The sequence below is a fragment of the Megascapheus bottae genome, chromosome Y (genome assembly GCF_031878675.1).
Source record: "Megascapheus bottae isolate mThoBot1 chromosome Y, mThoBot2.hap1, whole genome shotgun sequence".
Taxonomy (NCBI): domain Eukaryota; kingdom Metazoa; phylum Chordata; class Mammalia; order Rodentia; family Geomyidae; genus Megascapheus; species Megascapheus bottae.
This window is the reverse complement of record NC_143548.1, coordinates 10,981,820-10,999,392: the sequence shown is the minus strand read 5'-3', so window position 1 is coordinate 10,999,392 and position 17,573 is coordinate 10,981,820. Positions and strand designations below refer to the sequence as shown.

General features: G+C 51.0%; 2 long non-coding RNA genes across 2 annotated transcripts in view; one reads left to right on the top strand and one right to left on the bottom strand.

Moving 5' to 3' along the window:
- The window catches only part of LOC150040347 (uncharacterized), a 14,520-nt gene extending 10,029 nt beyond the window's left edge, over positions 1-4,491 (top strand). Inside the window, exon 3 of the long non-coding RNA XR_016534016.1 lies at positions 3,931-4,491. This is a non-coding gene — a long non-coding RNA (uncharacterized LOC150040347). The remainder of the gene's footprint in view (positions 1-3,930) is intronic.
- On the bottom strand, positions 1,782-17,573 carry LOC150040346 (uncharacterized). The gene is made up of 3 exons (XR_016534019.1): positions 17,392-17,573; positions 15,648-15,794; positions 1,782-1,867 (listed from the first exon to the last, which is right to left on the bottom strand). It is a non-coding gene; the product is annotated as an uncharacterized LOC150040346 (long non-coding RNA).

Genomic DNA, 17,573 nt, shown 5'->3' with positions numbered 1-17,573 from the left:
TGATAAAGGAGTCAAATGTCACTATCGGTACAAACTATACCTCATGCTAATGGTTGTGACCATAAGGTACATGCACATATCTGTAGTCACCTTCCCTGCACTGAACTAGATAAATAAGCTTGCTAACGGGAGCTCAGGGCTCAGAAGTCAGTGACTGCTGGACCCCCAGGTTCCCTGCTTTTCTATTCTCTGTCTTTTCTCATTTCTTCAGCTCCGGTATCCCCCTCATCTGGTTGTGGTTAGCAACATGACATTATTCTCTTCTTTAGAGTGATTTCTCCAAATGACCAATTACTTTCTAGAGGCCCCACCTCTGAACATCTGCACCATCTCTCAGCATTGTCATACTCAGGACCAAACCTCCAGCACACCGACTTTTGCAGTCAAACATCTGAACCATACAAAGCACCCACCATAGCCCCAGCCACCTGAGAGACTGAAGGATGCACTCTCTCCAATAGATTTATTCCCAATGTCTATGTCTCCAAAGGCTGGAATACGAACACCGATATGATTCCAGTAACGAAGACGAAGATTGTGCAAGTAGGGAGACCCCCGAGCCCCATGGGAAGGATTGCCAGATTGAAACCCCTTGGGCCAGGCCTCCACAGAAAGGGCTCCTGGGCCGGGGGAACAGGTTGCACTTTTGCTCCGGAGAAGGAGGCAGGGAGCACAGAATACAAAGAACAAGGAGCACGCACTCTCTTCCTACTTCAGCAGCCTGGGAAGAAGTGGAGGAGGATGGCAGGCCTCGAGCATCCAGTCTCATGTGCTTTGCTACAATGGTCCACACACCCTGTGTGTCCTGCTTCTGCCTTGGGCACACATCTCAGCTTGTATACCAGACATTTGTACTGGGCCCTTGGATGCTGGCCCACTGTGGACAGACTCTTGGAGAACAGGCCTGGCTCTCAAGTGCTACCTCACAGGGAACCTGGACCCAGGCATTCCTCTCAGCTGCACCAGGAGGTGGAGGAGAAGCCAGACCTCCTGCTTGGAACTGTTAGGGCTTTGTGGCGCCACTTATCCATCCTGGGTGGAAAGGTCCCTGCCAGGGTGCAGTGAGTTCCAGAATATCCCTCTGGGTGTACTGGAGTTGGGTCTCTTCCAATAGCCTTCCTCTGAAGTTTGTGTGAGCACCCAGGGGATTCCAGTAGCGAGAATGAAGACTCTGCAGGTAGGAGACCCCTGAGGCAAGGCCCAGGGTATACCCCAGGGAGCAAGAGGTCTCCTGGGGAAAAGGTGTGAGTGTCCACCTGTTTGGCAGCTGATACGTAGAGAATAGAAAGGAACAGGCAATGTGTGTTCTGTTCATAGTGGCATGGAGCAAACTGTCTTGCTTTGCTAGTTACCGGCAACCCTCTCCACAGCCCTCTTTTTCCTCCTGGAACAAAATTCACAGCATTTCCTGGCATCCATTAAGAACAGGGTTCTAAATTGTGTGAAAAAGCCCCAGGGTTTGGAGTTTGGGGTACAGACTCCCAATGGACGCTATATTGCAAATAAGCTCAGCGAAGGAAAAAAGAACAACAACCACTTTTAATCTTGCCCCATTCTGGAAGTCACGTCCACATATACAATAACATGTTGGCCAGTAAGCTTTCCAGAAGAACAAATCCTTTCATAGGCAACCATGTTTCTGAGCCCAGAGACACTGGCACCCAAGGGAAAGCAGCCAACTCACAAAGAAATGGTGTTAGATGTGGGGCCCAAAGCACTGGAACTTGTAGGAGAGGGTGCATGGCGCAGGCCCCTGATGGTGAGAAGATTCGAGGATATGAGATGAATCAGTTCTTGAGGCCTATTCGTCAAGGTGCTGCCGTAGGTGGTAACTCTTGTGTTCTGGAATTTTGCCAACCAGGGGATCCTCAGAGCAAACACAGAAAGTATGTCAGCTAGTGGATGTGTTAATTGGTTTCATACGACTGTTAGTTCACAGTATGTTCATCAAAACATCACAGTGCGCACCTTAACATACATGATAGTCGTTTGGCCAGGCTTACCCCCAGTCAAAACGGAAAATGATTTGTCTGCAGAGTTCAATCATTTCGGGGGAAAACAAAATAGCTCCACAAGAATCATGAGCTATAGGTAGAATAAAATGTCTATGCCAGTGGCTCGAGCATGTAGCCCCAGCGGCTTGGGAGTGTGGGGACAGAAGGATCATGGTTTGAGGCCAGCCAAGACAGAGAAGTTGGCAAGATCCTTTCTCAACCCAGAGCTGGCCACAGTGTTGTGGTCCTGAGTGGTGTGGGAGTCTGGGACCGGGAGGCTCGTGGCACAGCTGGAGCAGACAATTCCTGTGGGACACTGACTCTGTGGAAGGGAAGCTGGGTGTGGCAGTGGACAACAAGAAAAGGGGTCGGGTTGTGACTCAAGCCCACGCCTTGGGGTGGGAGGCAAGACCCTTATCCTAAAAATAACCAGTGAAAACCAGGGCTGGAGGCAGGCCCTGCAGGGTGGCTCCAGCCTTTAGCAGGCACTAGGCCCTAAGTTCAAACCCCACTCCTGCCTAAAGAGAATAATATTTCTAAGTAACCTGCGATTCCAGTCTGTGAAATGCCTTGAGCCGTGAAGACACGTGTCTGAAACCACGACACTCCTTAAAGACTTGGATGATCGGGTGACCTGGTGTCCCCCCCACACCCCTACTTTTGTCAGGAGAGATTGCTGCTGCCTTCTGAGTCCACTTCAATATAAACTTAATAAAAAAAAAAAACCAACAACAATACAGTTCCATAATGATATCAGTTCACGTGAAGGCCAGAGAAATCTTATGATTTGTCAGGCTCAATTGATAAAGGGTCATTTTTGTATTCTATAAAGGATATGCCCCCCCAGATGCCACCGACATGGCAGTCCCTTAGAGAATCCCTGGCATTTTGCTGCCTAAATAACATTTTTCTAATTGAAAATGAATGTCAAGTTTTACCTTTTTGTAGAGCGTATTGGTTGTACAAAAAAATGGGCTTTATTGTTAAGTGTTTATCCATAGTAGAGGCACTTGGATTTTATGTACCTAACCTCCCTCTGTGTCCCCCTCCTGTCCCCTAACAGACTACGTGGCATGTTTTTCATTTACATTTTACACGTGAATGGGAAAAAAAGGAAATGATACTTGTTTTTCAAAATGATGCACTCCCATCTCATTCATCTTTTTGCAAACCACATAATTTTGTTCTTAATGGCCAAACACATTCTATTGTGTACGATTATGCATATATGTTTACTTATGCATGTATATATATGCGTACATATGCCCCCTTTTCTTCTCCTCTGGTCACCAGTTGATGGGTACCAACAGTGCTGATTCTAAAGCTTGATTATTGCTCTGTAGAGAGCCTGTGGCTACGCAGCTTCCTCTAGTGTACTCGAACTCACATTCCTTCAGAGATGTGCCCAGGGGCCATGTAACCAGACCATATGGTAGTCCTGTTTCTATGTCTATTTCTAGGTCCTCTATTCTATCCTATTGGCCTCTGTTTGTTGTGGCAGGACCTCACTGTTTTGGTTGCTCTGTGTCTCTACAAGATACTTTCATGTTGGGGTACTGTATGATACTTCCAACATTGCTGTTTTTGATCCAGTTTGCTTTTACCACTTAGCCAGGGTCTTCTGTTCTTCAGTGTGAAGAATGCCCTGGGATTTGCATGGCTTTAGTGGATGTGGCCATCTTCAAAATATTCATCCTGCCAGTCTGGGCACATGGAATGTCTTGCCACTTTCTTATGTCGAATTGGATTTCCCCTGTGTGTGCTTTTTGTTTGCTTTTTTTTTTGTATGCTGATTTTGTATCCTGCTACTTTGCTGATCCTGTTTAATCAGATACAAAGATACAACAGTCTTCTGGGATCCACAGGGGTCATTTGACTTCCTTTCTTATTTGTAATCCTTTGATTCTTTTCTTTTCACTTTGGGGCTCCCGCCAAGATTTCAGACACCATAATAAGAGTGGCAGCAGAAGGCGGCTTTCATGGGCTGTCGTGATCAATGTCTTACACCGCATAGTCAAAATCATAAAGTCATCGCGAGGGAGGAAGAGTATCTGAGCAGATTCAGCAGCGCTTTCATGACAGAAGCCCTGAAGAAGCTGGGGAGAGCTGGGCCGAGACTATGTGGATACACAGTCTTGGCAGGCCTATGCCCAGCGTTACACCCCGTGTGTGTGTGGGGGGGGGGGGAAAGAAAGCATTTCCTCTAAAACAAATGTTTTAAAGGGTTCATAACTAAGTGCTTGCACACTGCACTTTCCCCTTGCCTTTTTTGTTGTTGTTGGCAGAAGAGCTTTGGAATTGTCTTTTGCCTGGGTAGGGGTTTTGTTTGTCTTACTGTGTTTTGTGCTACTGTAACAGAATACCAGAGGCCAGGTGATACATAAAGAGAAAGTTGTTTCACAGATGGAGAAGCTGGGTGCCCAGTATCAAGCTGTTGGCATCTGCCTGGCACTTTGTGACATGAGGCAGGGGGGCGGAAGCGTGGGACTCATCTGACACAGTGCCTTTCATGGTTAGGCAGCCTGCTCCCACAGGGACAGCACTGACCCCTCCATGGCCCAGGAGCTCCCCCAAGCAGACGCCACTGAGACAAACCAGTGCTCAGCTCTGTGGGATTCGGCGCTTCCCTTGGCAACATGTGGAATTTTGGGAGACCCATTCAAACCAGAACAGCCTCTGGGGGCCCAGCTCTCCCAGCTTTCCTGTCTTCCCTTCTAGCCCCACACCTTCCTTCTGGGTTTCCTTCCCCGCTGTCTGCCCCCAACATCCACCAGCGCCTAGCACAAGGCCCAGCAGAGGAGGGGCTAGAAACAGCTGCCTCCATGCTGGCCCCCTTCCCTAACACAGAGCCCCCCTTCTAAGCCCTCCTCCTCCTTCCCGTCCTCAGCCCAGTCACCTTTCTGGTTCTACTTTAGGCAGGGAAAGCAGGATGGGTGGGTGGCCCCTCCCTGGGGTCTGATCGACCCCACTGGGGCCTCTGCTGAGGCGGGGACAGACAGGGTGACCCAGGCCGGCCTCTGCCTCCCAGGGCCTCAGCCACAGCACAGCAGCGACCAGTGCTGCCTTGCCTCACCTCAGTCCCCCCCGCGTGGAATCCCCCACCCCATGTGTGGGGATGGGTCTGCGGCCCCTCCCAGATGCAGGGGCTGCAGCTTCACCCCAGCCACCCTCTGCCCTGGCCCTCAGCATGAATGGCTTCACGCTCTGACCTTGGCTACCCCCATGGACGCCGTTCCTTTGGCCCACCCTCTCATCCCCCTGGGCTCCCACTGGGCACACTGAGAGCTTCTTCTCCTCTGTTCAATCTCTCAGGCACCTCCAGTGTCAGCACCACCTGTGCCATGCTCCCCCCCGCCCACCCTGCACCCATCCCAACACATGAGCCCAGTGTTGAAGCCCCGACCTTCCACTGCACTCTCCAGCTTAGAAACCTAAGAGCACCAGCCCAGGTCCCAACCTCGGCGCCAGGCAGCCAGCACTGGGACAAACCCAGCCAGCCTTTCCTATCACCGGAGTCCACACCCAGTGCCCCGAGCATTCTCAGCTCAACGGTGGGCAGTAACCGTCAATGTGATCCGCACAAGGCCAGGCCCTCAAAGCTGGTGGCCGGGGTGTCACCAAGGGTGCTGGAGAGAATTCCCCAGCCCTTCCCAGTGTTGATCATGGGACACAGCACTAAGTCATAACCCTGGGTTGGGAGACACTGCTGCCTTTAGGCCCACCCCCGAGGGCCACCCAAGAATGGCTTCTCCAGGCCCCCCATCTCTGCTGGCAAGGCTCCCGCAGGTTCACCTCCATGTGACCTCAACCCCGAAAGTCCCGCTTTCAGAATGAACATAACCAAGACAGTCCAACCCTGAGCTCTATGGAACTGATAATTTGCTGGGCTGTCCACCGTGTCCTCCTCCTCTACTGGGTTGGGAGAACCATTCCCTTGAAGTCCAAGAAGTGAATGTTGGCCCGAGAGGAAAACATTGGAAAGGCAGCCAGGCCCATCCTGGTGCCGAGGGCTGGCTGGTCCCTGGCCTTGCCGCTGCCGCTGTGCCCCACGTCGGGTCATTGGAGAGACTTCCATCACTTACATGTCCAGGAGACATGACCTCATGAAAAACGACCCATCTCCCCTAGTTCTGGAACGCTTGAGATGTCTGTAGCCCCTGGAGTCGGCACCCATCCCGGAAGCCCTCTGTCTCACTTGCGGCCAGGTCTTCTCCTGGTCTTTCACATTGTCCTAAAGTGTCTGTGCTCTGCAGAACCAGGGTGCGCAAGTACTGAGCGGCAGGTGTGGGGCCGGCCAGACGCCCTGGCCAAAGGGTTTCCTGGCCCAGCAGACAAGGCAGCCCGTCCGACAGCTCCGTAGCTGCAAAGATCAACGCCTGCATGTAAAGTGCATTTTTGTGAGTTTAAAGGATGGCACGCAGATCAAATGAGCAGGAGAAGGGTGCAGGTAGGACTCGTCACTGGCCAGGCCTCAGGGCCACTGGGTGTCCACCTTGTCTAGGCCTCGTCTTTGTTTTTTAATGAGTTTTTTCACTAGCATAAATTAGTTGTACCAGAGGAATATTGCTGGGCCTCTCTTTAGGTGTAGGCGCTGGATGGGCGATGCCTCCCTCCCTCTCCCACCCTGCTCTGACATGGCTCCTCATCTCCTCAAATAGCTCTTAGTCTTCTGTTTTCACACGTGTATATGAAGGATGTAGGTCCTCCCTCACCCTCCCCCATTCACCCTCCTCTCCCCATACCCTCTCCTGTCATTTGTGTGTGTGTGTGTGTGTGTGTGTGGCTATTGATTGAACCAAAGGCTTTTGTGTGCGCACATATTACAAGCAAAACCACCTCTCTATTGCTTATGCGTGCAACAGCTTGCAGCAAAGCCCCTTACAGCCTCAAACGTATGTGCAGTCCCCTCCACAGAGCCCCAGAGAGCGAGGGGAGAGTGAGAAAACCTCACTTTCATTTCCAACAGCACCACACATTAATCCTAGGGTTTTACCACCTACAGAGATTTTTGTGACAACTCACTTTAAAAGCTTTGAAGCCAGCCCCAAGAGCTTTGCTTTCTGTTTCAAGGCCAAAAGATAAAGGGCCAACAGGCTTCCAATTCTCATTGAAGCCTATCTGGAACACGGGAGGCCATTCGATCCCATTCTAGATCCACTGGAGGGTGGAGAGCAAAGGGAAGAAATCCCCTGGGAACCTGGACCCATGCCCACAATTACAGCTTAGCTGAGTAGAAACTTCTCCCAAAGCCGATAACTAAGTAGGATAACTGGGTGGGGTTTCTGGAGATTTAGAATAACCAGGCTTAAAAGTTTTAAAAACTCTGGGGGTTGCAGATGCATGGAGGTAATTTTACCTCTGACAACTGTGCCACATCCTGGGGCTGAATAGTAGCATTTCCCTTGTTCCTCCCTAGAAAAGAGGGGGAAAGAACCATTTTTGAAAGAGACCCCTTTCCCCCACTACACACACATCTTGTTCTTCCCCAGAGACCCCCCAGGCCGCCTTAGAGGGTACAGGACTACCAGAACTGCCCATTTTGGGTTGGGCAAGTGGTATTTTTCCGGGGTGGGGGGGTGTGCTGAGGGAGAGCCCAATAGCCAACTCAAGCCTCCTCTGGTATTCTTTGTTTGTCTAAGGTATAAAAATGTTTCCTGAGAAACATTTCTGAAACTCAAAGCTGAGGTCCACAGAAAGATGTGGGCCAGAGCCTCTGACACCTAAAGCTAGCAGACCACCATCCAGTTCAGCCCAGCTTCTAGCCAGATCCGCATATGCAAGGCCTATTTCTTTCCATTGTTTATACCCACTACATCATGAAAGGCTTTCAACAGCCACAAAACAAAATCACCAGTCATTCTGAAAGGCCAGAAGTGTGGTTTGAAGACAGAGCAAGCTGGAGAATCAGATTTGCCTATGTTATGGCAGAGAAGTTGGAATTTTAATCCCGGGGAATGGAAACAATGAGAATCAATGCTGACATACATGTAACAGGAAAGGGTAAACGCTTACAAGAACTGGAGGGAGAGCCGGAAACTTGGGGAGAGGGAATGGAAAGAAAAGACTATGCGTAACAAATGAACAGACTGGACACCGTGGGTGGGAGGGAGGGCGGGGGAGCTGAGAAGAATCCCCCCCTTGAGATTTGACCGTAGATCAGTAGAAACATGCCAAACTAAAAGCAGAATGGAGAAAACAAAATATGCAAGAAAAAAATAAGCCCATTATAGGAGGCACCTCCTCTGGGTCAAGACTAAAGATACCAGGAGTACTAAAGCACAATTCCCGGGTGTTCACACGCCAGACTCTGAGGCATCTCAGAGCATGCCAAGCAGGGTAAATAACAAGGCAAGGCTCAGTAGATCATATTCAAACTTCTGAAAAACAATCCAAGAAAAAGAGAAAAACCCCTTTGAAAAGAAGCCAAAAGGGGGAAGTTGTCTTAATTGTACAAGAACTACAATGGAATTCCACTGGGTATCTCTCCAGAAACCGTACAAGTCGGGAGCAAGGAAGGAAAGATCTGTATTTCAAGAAAAACAAAGCATCTGACCCCACCTTCCTATCCCCTTGCTCCTCTCCCACACAGTTCTGGGTCCACTGAAATTATCCTTCCAAGGTACAAAAATAAAGGAACACTTCTTAAGAATTGACACCTCCCCTCTCCCCCCCAAAAATGGATTTCTTGTTGCCAGCACAGCTGCCTTGAAAGAAAATACTAAACAATATTGAGAGAGAAGTCTTGATGACATGATTGGGAAACATGTGGAATATTCACGAGGAAATCACACATATTTCTTTCACTTTTCATCTATATCTATCTATCCATCTATCTCTCTCTCTCTCTCTCTCTCTCTCTCTATATATATATATATATATAGCATTGGGTGATATTGGCTCATACACTGCTGAAATAAATAATAGCAGTTTCAGAAGCAGGGGACAAGGTAACATGGAAGTTTGCTGAATACTTCAACTTGCAAATGTACATTGTGAAGTTTTGTTCAGGCCCCACATGTGTGACAGAACAAAGAGAGATGCACTCTGTTAGTGGAGTGCTTATTGACACTGCGTGAGGCCCTGAGTTCGTTCAATCCCCAGTGTTGGGAGGGAGAAGAGAGAGAGAACATGTAATCACATACAACTGGGATAGATTCAAGGAGCAGAAGAATGAGATCCGTGAATAGAAAAAGAGTTTCCAGTGGCCAAGTCAGTTCAGCTCCGTCAGCAATCACTTTGTTTCTGATGGAGACATTCATGGTAAGGTCTCAGATCATCAGACCATGTGTCTACTGTGGCTTTCCAGCTCATTCCGTCCGTCCTCTCTTCTTGACACCCTCCCCCGACTCCTCACCCCCTTTTGTGTTTTCTAAGACCTAAGGTCAGCTTTTTCTTGGATGTGAAATGGGGATGCACAAGGTATTCAAAGGCCTTTCCAGTCAGGTTCTGCAGTCTGCCCTGTCATTCTGGCTACTCGGAAGGCTCTGCCCCATAAAAATCAAGAAGCCAGCCCAAGGAGAAGTTTGTGAGATTCTATCGCCAAAGGAACCAACAAACAAACAAAAAGCTAGAGGCATGGCTCAAGTGGTAAAACACTAGCCAAGCCAGCAAGCTGAGCACGTGTGAGGCCCTGAGCTGAGACACCAATTCCAGCAAAAAAAAAAGCCAAAAATCTGGTTTCCTCCAGTGAAGCCTCCACATGGCCTTTCTGTGTGCTGAGCCAGCCGGCTGTCATTGTCATTCCCATGTGCACTGAGATTTTATGAAAACCTTTAGGATGACTGTAAAACATCCATTACAAGACAGACACTATAGATGGATTAAGCAACAGCAGAGCCGCCGTGCTGCCCAGTGATTTGGAGCTGGGCAGGGAGAATGGCGCAGGCCACAGCTGGAGCCAGTCAGACAGGGGCTCTGAGACCTTGGAGACGTTGTTGCCCCTCTGGGCCTCAGTCTCCCAAGAGTGGAAGGCAGATGCTCCGCTGCCACTCTTTGGAGGGGCTGTAATTCCCCAAGCATTTATGGAGCATGTACTTTATGCTCCAGACTTCCCTCTTTCCAGCAACTCTGTGGATCCCCCAGCCTCACTGTTGAGGAGACATTGCTCAGAGAGGTGGAGCGACCGCTTCAGGCTCACACAGCTGGAAGAGGTGCTGGCGGGCTTCTACTCCCCCTTCTGCCCTCCTACCTCCTTCCTCGCAGCACAAGACACGGTGGGGCAGGTGCTGTCTCTGTCACTACAGAAAAAGTGGGAAAACACCAGGGTGGGAGACATTCTGGCTCTCAGCCTGCAGCCTCAGCTGTGGACGTGCAGCTTCCATCCGCCCTACTGTGTGCTGGGCACTAAGGGGAGGAGCCCAGGGGACGAGGGGGGAGGACACTTCCGGCAGTCCTGCAAATCACAGCAGCTCTCTCATGGCAGGGGGCTGAACTACTGGGGACTGCTCCCCACCGCCCATGACAACCCACTGGTCTGTGCTCTTATGATCTATCCCCAGGTGAGGCACTTGCAAGAGGAGGCCCAGAGTGGGGAAGGGGTTTGTCTGAGGTCACACAGCCTGCTGTGTTGGATTGAGAATCGGAATCCTGTTCTTTGGAACAACCTGTGAGGTATTGAATGTTTGTCTGAACCAGCGTTCAGGAATGTCTGCTAGGGTTTGTCCCATGTTTGTTCTTAAAACTCCCTGTTGAATCCATCAAAATGCACATTAAATTAACTTGAAGTGGAGAATACCCAGCGTGGTGCCTCACTCCACACCAGCCGGGAAAGGCTGGCCTTGCTGGGCCTTCCCGCCGTCCCTCTCAGGGTGGGCTTCCCATCAAGAAGCCAACAGTGCCCACTCCCTGGCTCGTGTGCCAATGTTTGCTGCCTCCAATTATCAGCTCAGAGCATTCTCCCCTCCCTGTCCTTAATTACCTCTGGGTCTCTCCCAGAGTGGGCAAGCTTTATCTGGCTGTAGTTTTAATCTGAAATGTCCTCAGAAACTCAAATGCTGAAAGGCCTGGTCCAGCATTTTGCATGACTTAGAGGAAAGTGAATGGGGACATGTGCCCTTGATGGAGATATTGGAGCCCTCTCCCCCTTCTTCCGTGCCCCACACTTCCTTCTTTCCCTCCCTCCTTGCCCTCTCTCCGGGCCATCTGTTAAGTCTGTTTCCTCAGGCACTTTGTCACAGCAATAGAAAGCTGACTGACATGTGGCGGCTGTGAATAGAATTTGCTTAAGGGGGGCTGTGCAGATCTATCTTCCTAGGTCTTCCTCGGTCAGCTGACATTAGCCTCTCCTGCTCTCCCCGGGCTGGCGGGGGAGCCCCATCTGTGAGTGGATGCAGCTGTATTTGCCTTCCATGTTTCTCTCATCCCCCCAAAGCTGAGGTTTCCTGTCCCTCTAGTCAGAAGAAAAGCTGTGGTTCCTGCAGGCAGGCCTCCCTCTCCCCCCAAGTCAAGTGGAGAAGGCTTCTGGGCCTCATTCCTTCAACCCCTTCTTCCCTGAGTGGAGTCGATGTGGCAGGCTCCGGGCCCAGTCTTCCCTTCTTCCTCTGCTCTGACTCGTTTAGTTGAGTCCACTGGTCTTCATGTAGGCTGGGTTCTTTCTTCTTTGTGGCACTGGAGATTGGACACCAGGGCCTCACCTACCCTTGACCTCTCTGCTCGTTCTAATTCCACATCTGGGTTAATACACCACCCTCACACCATGTTTCCCATTATGCAGTCAGTAAAATTTTATGTGAAGATCATTAAATGAGTTAAAGCCTCAATGATGCAGACAACTATGAGCACTTGGAAAGCACATTTAAACCAGGGACACAGCAAAATTTTCAAGGCTTTGGAAAGCCAGTGGCTCCATCTTCCTCGAACTCTGGAATGTACACTTCTTTCTGTGGTTTCATAAAGTAGGGTGAAATTGCAAATACACACATTTTGTGAAAGCGTGCATCTTCTATTTGATGAAGACAAAAATCAAGCAGTGAGTTGCTTTGGACATTACACAAAATTAAGTAACTCATAGCGCCTAATATACGTAGTCATACTTATCAGTATTATTTGTTTGTTTGTTTGTTTTTGAGACAGGGTCTCGCTATGTAGCCCAGACTGGCCTTGAACTCATTGTCCTCCAGCCTCCTTCTCCTGAGTGCTGGAATTTGTAAGCGTGCCCAATCAAGACTGGCCCACCAGCATGTATTTTACATCAGCCCCACATCTTCTCGTTTAGGAAAAGTGGAAATGGAGGGTGGGGTGGGCGACCAGAGCCAGTTCCTCACCCACTGTTTACTCCTCACTTTCTGTACATAGAGGGTCCCCCAAAAGTGCAGGATGCATTCAATACGCTCAGCGCCTGTGGATGAAATAACTGACGCTCCAAGTCTGGTAGATAGATGAGAAGCGTTCACAAAGAAATAAAGAGCAGTGTGGATTTTAAAAACTTTCCCAGGACTTCTTCCCTTCATGACCTGGGGGTGGGGGTTCCTGGGGGTCCTGAGGGTGGTGGGAGCTGAGCCTGTTAGGCCTCTTCTGTGGCGATCTGGGGGAATTTGGTGCTGTGAAGGTCACCACTCCGATGTGGCAAGGTCACAGCCGCACGTGGCTTTCATTGTGAGGTGTGAGGTTTGAGAAGCCATCCGCTGCCCTTGTCTGCAGCCAAGCTCCGGGGCTGAGCTTTACACAGCGGGTTTCAAACATGTTTTCTTCTTCTTTCTTTATTTCACCTGAAATGTCAGCCACGCCTGGACAGAAGGAATCCGTGGGTTCTCACAAACTGCAAAAGTAAGCCTCAAAGGCGTTCCAGCCCCGTGCCCAGGACCTCCTGTCCTGTCAGGCTTCTTCCTATCCTTGACCTTCCCTGGGTGGCAGAACTGTGTGTGTGTGTGTGTGTGTGTGTGTGTGTGTGTGTGTGTGTGTGTGTGCAATTCCTGCCCCTGGACACTTTGGCCCCAGTGCATATGGCTGAACCCTTTCTAGAAGCAAGCAGATGCAACATATGTCCAGCAAAGCTTGCAACCCATGGGCCTGTGTTGCTGGCACATGCTTAGTTGCATGGAGTTGTATGGCACCTGTTCTGGCCCCATGATCTTTTGCAGAAATGACATCTGCCCTCCTCTGCTGCAGTGGAAGCTGGCATCCAAGCTCAGGAACAGGAGCTCCAGCTGAGCTGCTGCTTTCCCTGCTTCCCCCCCAGGAGACAGGCCTGGAAATAAGGGTGTGCCTCCACCACCAGTGACAGCTGTGCGAGCTGGCGACACTTGCCTGCGTTTCTGATTCGTGTCCCCGGGCGGCCGGGGGTCACTGGGATGTGGGGACACTTCTGTTCGGCTAGAAGGTAAGGGACTCCATCGCACCCAGCGCAGACGTCAGCCATGGAGAAGGGCTGGGTGCTCCAGGCCTCACCCGAACAGGTGCTTTCCATCCTTCCCATCTTAGCCAGGCCCAAAGAAACAGGGGGGGTGAGGGGGGGCCTGAGGGGCTCACAGACCCCTGCAGCCCCAGGGCGCAGGACAGTGCCCCCTGCCCTGCCCCCTGCCCCTCTGCTCCCCCTGCTCGCCTGTCCCCGCTGAGCTGATTCCTCAGCTGACTGACCCCAAGCTGATCAACACTGAGGGCAGAGGCCATGGGGCGGACAGCCTGGCCACTGGAGCCCCAGAAACGCTCCACCCCGGGGCTCCCCACGGCCACGACCCACCGGAGAGGCCTTCCTTCTGCGCGGAGTGCCTGCGGAGGAGCGCTCGCTTCTTGGTGAAATCTTGATCGTGGGCAGCGTGGGCAGCTGGTGTCGTGGGCGCTCCACTGAGGCCGATTCCGGCCGCCCCTGCGGGAGAGCTCCGCGGAGACCTTTCCCCTGCGGACTGTGAAGCCTGCGGCTGCACACCAGCAAGCCTCCTGCCTGGCGGAGGGGCGGCTCCACGGCTTTTAGCCTCCCCTGGCTCCCCCACTCATCCCCACTTACTCCTCTTGTTTTATAAAGCCAACAAGAGAACCCAACCCCGGGGTCCTGTGCACAGCCTATGCCATGGCACCCGGTGTTTGCTGTAATGGCAGGGGCTCGAAGAACAAGAAACCATCCGTGCTGGATGGGCCCCAGCTGTGGACAAAAGACAGCTTGATAAGAGAGTCTACACCCTCTTTGCTAGCTTCAGGACAGAGAGACACCCTGATGCTATTTCTCATTGGACTGAGGACTAGGGATGCGATGAAAGAAAATGGTTTTCCAGGTTAACAAGAAGGGGGGAGTCACTAGGCCGCCAGCAGCTCTTTGTTGAGCCAATCAGAGCCTGCCATGTCACCTATGGGGTAACCAGACAGATATCACCCCCAAAATTCTCCATTAGCCCAGGCTCTGTGGGCTGGTGGACAGGGCTGCATTCTCCCATTAAAGACGAAACCCTACCCTGTGACATCTCTAGAGGGAAGCCATATATCCACTTCACCTAAATCCTGCTCACAGCCCATCTTTTTTCCCCCCAAATGTTCCATCTTCATCACATCTACCTCACATTTCTGCCTTCGCTTGGTTTGGTCACCTGACCTTGCACCCCCTTTTTCCAGGCCCTCACCAACTGCAGTGGCTTCTACAAACCTGTGGGGTTCCCTGGTCAGGGCATCTGAGACATGTCTCTGGCTCCTGGGCCATTCTACTTACTGACACAAATATAAGGGGGGCCAGGACACACGCTGGCCCTGTGTTATTTTTATTTTGCTATTCTGTGTGACTGGGGTCCCCCATGCCTCCAGGCCAGCACCTCACCACAAAGGGATTCCAGCTTGAGTTTCTTACTACATAGTATTTCCCTTTTGGCTTTAAAAATTCTGCCAACCTTAGGGAGAAATGAGCAGACAGATTTATCTGGGGCCATGTGAAGTGTGTATTTTTTGGGGGGTGCTACATGGCAGATCTATTGGGGCCCTCCTGGCCCTACTGAGATCAGTTTTTCAGCCCAAACTGTCATTGACCCCCCATTCCTATTCCTTAAAAGTCATGAAGATGTGTGTTCTCTGGGGATGGGGCCCTAGGCTCTTCCTCCCCATGCTTTCTTCTTAACATGTTTGCTTTTTTTAATTATTTTTTTTCTTAGTCTCATTGAAGAGTAATAATGAGAAACTGAGAAAGGATAATCCAAGTAAGCCTTTTCAGACCATCGTTGGAAAGCTGCTTGGGTTAGGCCCGCACCCCCACGGGGCGGTAAGCCTCAACTAGCTAGGCAGCTCTGCCCACTCGCCACCTCTTCAGACCCAAGGCCAGTGTCCCTGACCAGACATCCTCAGTTGTCCCAGGGACTGCTTCTTGCAAGGCTGCATCCTCAGATCCCGGACAGGCATTTGCCTCTCCTTTGGGGGACAACTTAAATGCTAGTGGTGATTGCTTAGATGGACCAAAGTCTGAGCTTGTGGTGGCATCAAGATCAGAACCTCCTTCTGCCACTTATAATTTGTATTTTACCTAGTAGAGATGTGATAACCAAGGGATGGTAAACTGCCGTGTGTGTGTGTGTGTTCATTTATGTTTTCCTTATGCACCCAGCTAAATCTATCACCTCCAGTTCCACTGGGAACGTTTAAGATCAAAGATGAGCTTATGTTGAGTTGAAGACCTCAGCCTGCACCAAGGTGGGGAGGCTCTGAGCACGCACGGGAAAGACTGGAGGGCTGTGCAAAATTCACCAGGACCTCAGCCAGAGCAGGAGCCACTGTCTCAAGTCAATCTCGGTTCCCCTGACGTCAGATTTGCAGCCCCCAAGGTTGAATTGTTGAGAAGAGGTGTGATTGATTCTAGCAGTAATGGCTTGGGGTGGGGGGGGATCCCTGTTGCTGTGGAGATGAAGAGGAGAGGTGTGGAATGGGAAGGGAACAGAAATGTGTGCAGTGGCCTACTTTGCTCTTATCACGTGTCAATGACCTCCTTGTAAGGTCTTCTGGGTCCTGGGCTCTGAGTCTAAGTCTGGCTGCGTTTCTTTTGCTCTGGTATTTAGAGAGGAGCTTGCCTAAGATCTAGTCCTTTGTCACAGGGAATGTTAAAGGGAATGTGAGAGAATTTGGACTTGGGTGTGGGGCATTGACTCACAATGCAAAGAATCTGCCTGACACAACCTTGAGCCAGAAGACATTATTCTAGCCTGCAGCGCCTCTTGCCAATCCCCTCTCTGTGCCTCTCGCTCCTTGCACCTCCCCATCAACCTCCAGGATTTGCCCTAGGCACCTCATCTTCCATCCTGCAAAGTTCCTGAGTACAGGGCTGTGCCCAGGCGGGTTACCGTGGGTGTGCCCAGGTCTTACAGGTGAGCCTGCTTCTACTGGGGACACCTGTGTCCACTTGTCTCCCTGGCAGGAATCCCAGAGCATGCGGGGTGGGGTTCACACTGCCCCCTCACCAAGCCACAGGACAGACCACCACAGACAAGCTGTCCAGTGCCCCCACATTGTACCTCCACATCCTCTGACCCCTGTCTTCAGAACGACCAGGTATTCTGAACATGCTACACACTGCCCCTGCTCCCAGCCTATCAAGGGCTCTGAGTGGCCCCTGGCCAGTCACATTTAATTATGTGGATCAAAGTTCTGATAGAGGGCATCATGGACACATCATGTCACCTCTAAACATCTGTAATGGTTCAGGAAAAGTGTGGGGTTGGGATGTGGATGCAATATTTACTAAGTACCCAGGGACATTTGAAGCGTCAGTACTTAACTCGGTCCCTTCTACCAGACCTAGCCCAACCCTGGGCCCAGGACAAGGGCCCCTGGCATCAGAAGGGACCCAACCATCGCTTAGAGCCATCAGCATGTGTAGTGTGTCTCGGCCTGTGTCCCTCTATTGGAGAGCACTGTGGTGAGAGGAGGCTGTGGGGAGAGGCTGACAAGGGAGACATGGCTGTGGTTTCTGGGAAAAGAGACAAGCGGTGAAAGGAAGGAAGTCAGTGCCACACACACAGAACAGCCTTGGAGTGTGTGGGTGGGGAGACAGGAAGTCATAGGAATTCCTTCTGCGTCACAATGAATTTGGAAGGTTTGTGCACATGCGCGCATGCGCGCGCACACACATACACACCCAGTTCACCTCTAACTCTTAACTCTGCCCTTCCTTTCCCAGGGCCAGAGCCCTCAGTCACTGCTCTGAAACACCAAAAGATTACAGCCTACAGCGCAGACTCAGAGAGAAAGCAACAATCTGCATGTAAGAGGATGTAGAACATCTTCACTTGCTCTGTCTATCTTTATATTAAGATATGCAATCCAGTTTAGATATTTGTTCCCATGGGTAGCTCTTCTTCCCCACCCCCCCTTCCCTTTTCCCCAAATTTCTGATTGTCATCCTGAAGTGTCTTGACTCCTGTGGACCCCTGACAATCCCTGGACCTTCATGTTCTGTAAAACTCTCCCTCCCCATCTTCCTCCTTTATGGGCCTACCCTGGCTTCGGACCAAGGCTGAAGTCCAGAATGGGGTTGGGCCAGGCAGGAAGCTGAGCTGGGTTCCACTGTGCTGAGCCCCAGAAACGTATAGCTTCTCTCTGGGCAAGGTGTCCCTAGAAATGGTGGGGGGGCACTGAACACATTCCAAACTCTCCTCCTAGAGTCCAGGGCAGAGGCTT